This window comes from Coffea arabica, chromosome 6e, assembly GCF_036785885.1.
Source record: "Coffea arabica cultivar ET-39 chromosome 6e, Coffea Arabica ET-39 HiFi, whole genome shotgun sequence".
In the NCBI taxonomy this organism is placed as follows: domain Eukaryota; kingdom Viridiplantae; phylum Streptophyta; class Magnoliopsida; order Gentianales; family Rubiaceae; genus Coffea; species Coffea arabica.
The window spans coordinates 14,661,305-14,667,422 of NC_092321.1; positions in this window are offsets into that span (position 1 = coordinate 14,661,305).

Genomic DNA, 6,118 nt, shown 5'->3' on the forward strand with positions numbered 1-6,118 from the left:
TGTTCTTAGAGTCAAAAAAAAAAAAAAAAACAAACAGAAAAAGAAAAGAGAAAAGGCATTCGGGTAGCAAACAACAAAGAAGGAAGCCGCACTTTTATTTGCCAAATTCTGTCTTGTTGCACTTGTTCCAACAAACCAGAAAATTACATCAAGAAAAGACTACTCAAAAGTTTTGACCAACCTCCTCTTGAAAATCTTGCACACCTTGAGCCTTGATCACTTGTATCACCCGTTGAGTTTTTTGAGGATCTTGACCATCTTGATTCTTGAAGATTTGCACCTCCCTACGTATAAACAGTTTCTTGTACGTCCTTGCATCCATACGGGGCTTTCTTGGCTTATGAGTAAACCTCTTGGGAGTTTCTTGAGCAGGCCGCTTGGGGTATTCTTGGGTGACGTTGCTTGTGTCATCTTGTGAAGCCATTGTTTAGCACCAAGCGTCAAAACTGTCCTTGTGTGGAGCAAAGAGGGGAGGGCCGAATTGTTGTTCTTGAGGGAGAGTAAGGGACGAAAATTTTGAGGGGATTTAAGAAGAGGCAATTCTGGAAAATTTTGGGGTTAGGAAGCTACCAAATCTGGAAAATTTTTTAGGAAATTCCAGTCGACTTTGAGGGGAATTTAAAAAGACAAGAAATCTGGAATTTTTTTTCGTGGAAGCTATTCTGATTTGATAAGGTAACAAATCTAGAAATTTTCAGCGGTTAGGAAGCTACCAAATTCTGTTTTGCAGCCGACTTTGGAAGGTTTAAAAGGAGCAGAAATCTGGAAATTTTTTTAGCTACCAAATTCTGATTTGTTATAGCCGACTTTAGGAAGGTTTTTGGAGAGGGAATCTGGAAAAATTTTGGTAATAATTCTGTTTGGTTAGCCGACTTTAAGGAAATTTCCAAATAAGTCCAACACCTAACTTGTTTCCAAAAATCAATTGGGCAATTAAGTAAAGCACTTGGGAACTCCATCATCGTACTTGGACTTTCTTTTTCTTTGTACATCAATTTTTTCCTCTTCCATTCCTTATTCATTACTTGAGCTTTCCATTTCTACTTTTTGTTTCCTTGTTCCTTTGATACAATTGGGAGCTATATTGATTAAAGTTTGATTGAACTTCCTTGAGAAAATTTCTGATTTCTTCAAAGGAAACAAACAAGTGGTTTGAGAAGTGAATTGGTGAGAGCATTAGAGTACCATACACACTTGAGTGAAAACACGAGAGGAGTGAAACACGTAAGGGAGCGAGTGAGGACTGTTCTACTAATTTTTGTTGAGTTTTGCAGATAATAAAAGTATGAGACAAACGAATGCTCAACTGGAGCTTCACCATCTTGTGCCTAAAGGAGTAAATACTGTGGCATTGCGTGAGATAACTGAGCAATTGGAAATCATCAAAGCTCAAAAAAATGATTGGTTTTATACACGTTGCCATATCAAGGATAAAGTTTGCAGCTTAGCCATTGATAAGGGTTGTGAAGTTAATCTCGCAAGTACTGTCTTGGTTGAGAAATTGAATCTTCCAACCATTGATCATCTTCGACCTTACAAGTTGCAAAGTGATAGTGGTGATATTTGGATTACTAAGCACACACTTGTTCCTTTTCGTATTGGTCAATACGTGGATGAGGTGTTGTGTGATGTGGTTCCCATTCAAGTGACGCATGTGCTGTTGGGACAATGGTGGATGTTTAATCGAGAAGTCAAATATGATGGATATACTAATAAGTATTCCTTCACATTTAATGGCCGTCGTACCAGGCTTGTGTCGCTTAACTCTAAGCAACTTTATATTGATCTAGCATACATGAAGAGTGAGCATGAGCGTTATAGTATGAAGAAAGAGCTGGAGGAGAGAATTGTGATTGAAGAGGTAAAATTCGAGGGAGTTGAAAAGGAGAAAGAGGTTGAGAATAATGAGGGGAAAAAGTCAGCTACTGAGCATGAACAAGAGATTAAAAATTCTAAGAGTAAGCTGATTGTGAGAAAGGATGTGAGACCATATGTTTTTTCTAACGATCTTGACTCTACTTTGTTTAGTGTTTCTACTTTTATGCAGGTTAAGCAAGGAAAAATTGAGTTGATCTTGGCATGTTCTATGCCTAAATCCATTGGTGAATATCAAACTTTTCATGGAGTTTGCACCTTAAGTGTTGTCTCTCTTTGTCATCCACTGATGTTCAACGTCAACCATGAGCCTGATTTGCTTGTTGGGAGGAATAATGAAGTTTCAAAGGGAGTTTCTACACTTGAAACTTGTTATAAATTTCCTTCTTATTTTGTTGGTGACAATCCTTTCCTCATTGGTCCAAATTCTGATTCCTTACAACCTGATTTTATTCTTCAATTTGAAGGTTCAGAAGCTGCCTATCTTGATCTTACTCCATTTGTGCAAGATAGGCCATACCAACAACAACTTGCAATGAATTTTGTAACTTTGCAAAATCATGTCCGGGACTTTTCTAACCTGATTGAGCATCACTATGAAGATCCTTATCTTGTGAATGTGAATGGTAAGCTATCAAGTGATTTTATTCCTACAAATGCTAATCGTGTGATTTATTGTGTAGGTCCAAAGTCGACCATTCATGACACAGGACTGATTAGAGAGCTTTGGAGTGGTTGGAGTCAAGCCTTGAGTTTTCCATGGCAGATTGTGAGCATTTTCAAGCTGACCAAGAGACATGTGCACCGAATTACAATAATCATGACGTATGCAAGTATCATTCATTCTAAGAGAGCCAATATGTGGAGATTTGAAGTTTCATACTGCCAATTCTTGTAGTACTATTCATTTCCAAACATGATTTGAGGACAAATCTTTTTCAAGAGGAGGGGAATGATACGAAATATGGGCCGCTTATGGGCCATGTTTTGGGCTGCAAGAGATTGAATCTTTTAGTAATAGTTAGTAGTTTATTTTCTAGATTTCTATTTTATTTGCTAGGAATAAATTCGGTCCAAGACCTCATGTTGAGTTGGATCCGATTTATAGAGTCTAGGCTCACTATAACTTAAGTTGGTTAATTAGCTTTTATTGGGTTATGTTGGGCCAGCTTAAAGCCTTCATTGGATCAATTATAAGCTGACCATTAGATAGTGGATTTGAGTAGTGGAATCGGGCCAAAGGCCTAGCCTAGCCGAGTTAGGGTTTTGTCTTGTAAGGCTATATATAGCCTAGGTTTTCATTCATTAGGGGACAATTCAGATTTTATAAAATATATGTGAGTTATTTCACTCTCTCTTGCCTCAAGAGAATTTCCTTTGAATACTTGAGAATCAATCTCAAGTTGTTCAACGAACTTATCAATCAAGTAGTCTCCTTGATTGTGGCGTTCTTCTATCTATACTTTTGGTTCACTAAAGTGGCTAGTCGTGGGTTAAGGAATCTCCTTAGTTCGTGGCTCGTGATTCTAGAAGGGTCAAAGTTCCGCAAAACATCCCAACTTGGTGTTCATCTAGATCCGTCTCACATCAGGATGGACCATCGCCGACATCAAGGGAATTAGCCCTGCGGTGTGTATGCACCGAATTCGACTCGAGGAGAATGCTAAACCCGTACGGCAAGCTCAACGGAGATTAAATCCTCTCATGATGGAGGTCGTAAAGAAAGAGATTTTAAAACTGCTGGACGTTGGAATTATATTTGCAATATCAGATAGCCCGTGGGTAAGTCCAGTACAGGTGGTCCCGAAGAAGGCAGGGGTGACAGTGGAATCAAACCAAGAGGGTGAGCTCGTACCAATTCGAAAGCCCACCGGATGGCGACAGTGTATCGATTACCGAAAGCTAAATGCCGTCACGAAAAAAGACCATTTCCCCCTTCCTTTCATTGACCAGATGGTGGAGCGATTAGCATGTCGAGCTTACTATTGTTTCTTGGATGGATTTTCAGGTTATTTTCAAATTGCCATCGCACCCGAGGACCAAGAGAAGACTACTTTCACCTGCCCATTTGGAACATTTGCATACCGAAGGATGCCATTTGGATTGTGTAATGCACCTGCTACCTTTCAAAGATGCATGGTAAGTATCTTTTCAGAATATGTTGAGAAGATTATTGAGATTTTCATGGACGATTTTAGTGTATATGGTGAAAGTTTTGAAAACTGTCTAGATAACCTGAAATTGATCTTAGTAAGGTGTATAGAAACTAATCTCGTGCTTAATTGGGAAAAATATCATTTTATGGTTGAACACGGGATAGTTTTGGGTCATGTTGTATCATCTACAGGTATTGAGGTTGATAAGGCAAAAATAGATGTTATATCTACTTTACCTTACCCAGCGAGTGTGCGGGAAGTTCGTTCTTTCTTGGGTCACGCAGGTTTCTATAGAAGGTTCATCAAGGATTTCTCGAAAATTGGAGCACCCTTGTTCCAACTTTTGCAAAAAGATGTATCCTTCGAATTTGATGAAACATGTAAAGGGGCATTCAATAAGTTAAAGGAGTTATTGATCACCTCACCTATTATCCAACCCCCTGACTGGAACCTCTCATTCGAGATCATGTGCGACGCCAGTGACTATGCAGTTGGTGCGGTATTGGGTCAAAGAGTAGGAAAAGCAGCTCATGCTATTTACTACGCATCTCGAGCCTTGAACGGAGCTCAATTGAACTATTCAACCACCGAAAAGGAGCTTTTAGCGGTTGTTTTTGCCTTAGAAAAATTTCGGTCTTATTTACTTGGTGCTAAAGTTATTATTTTTTCTGATCATGCAGCTTTACGGTATTTATTGACCAAGAAAGAGGCAAAACCGCGATTGATACGGTGGATATTGTTGTTACAAGAGTTCAACCTGGAGATCCGAGATAAGAAAGGGGCGGAGAATCTGGTAGCAGATCACTTGAGTCGAGTACAAGTCGTCGAAGATGACATCCCATTGAGAGAAGCATTCCCCGAGGAGCATTTATTTTCTATTAACTCACCTTTGCCTTGGTATGCAGATATTGTTAATTTTCTAGTCACTGACAAATTTCCTACAGGATGGTCTAAGGCAAAGAGAGACAAGTTGAGGAGCGATGCAAAGTTCTACATTTGGGATGATCCTTACCTCTGGAAGCGGGGTGCTGATCAAATCATCCGTAGATGTGTAAGTGAAGTTGAATTTCAATCTATTCTAGCCTATTGTCACTCTTTTGCATGTGGAGGTCACTTTGGACCGAAGAGAACGGCTCGCAAGGTGCTAGAGAGTGGATTCTATTGGCCAACTCTATTCAAGGATGCCTACTCATTTTGTAAGTCATGTGATAAGTGTCAAAGAGTGGGTAATATCTCTCGTAGGGATCAAATGACTCAAACCCCAATGATTTTTGTTGAAATTTTTGATGTTTGGGGCATTGATTTTATGGGTCCTTTTCCTTTGTCCTTTAGTTTTTTGTATATTTTGCTTGCTGTAGATTATGTTTTGAAGTGGGTAGAAGCAAAGGCTACCCGCACTAATGATTCCAAAGTGGTTGCAGAATTCGTTAAGTCTAATATTTTTGTTCGCTTTGGGATGCCGCGAGCAATTGTAAGTGATCGGGGTACTCATTTCTGCAACAAAACGATCGCTGCAATTTTTAGGAGATATGGTGTCTTGCACAAAGTCTCTACATCCTACCATCCTCAAACAAATGGTCAGGCGGAAGCATCGAACCGAGAGATCAAATCAATTCTAGAAAAGATGGTCCGACCCGATAGGAAGGATTGGAGTGTGAGACTAGATGATGCACTATGGGCATATAGGACGGCATATAAAACACCCATTGGCATGTCCCCTTACCGATTGGTATTTGGAAAGCCATGTCATCTCCCGGTCGAGTTTGAGCATAGAGCATTTTGGGCGGTCAAACAATGCAACATGGATATCGAGGAAGGCGGAATTCAAAGAAAGTTACAATTACTAGAGTTGGAAGAAATCCGAAATGAAGCATACGAGAATGCAGTGATCTATAAGGAGAAGAATCGGATCTTTCATGACCAACAGATCTCTAGGAAGACATTCGTCTGCGGGCAAAAAGTTTTACTATACCACTCCAAATTGAAACTATTTCCAGGTAAATTACGTTCTCGTTGGATTGGCCCTTTTGTTGTGACTAATGTCTTTCATTATGGTGCAGTAGAGATTCAAAGTTTGAAAACGGAGA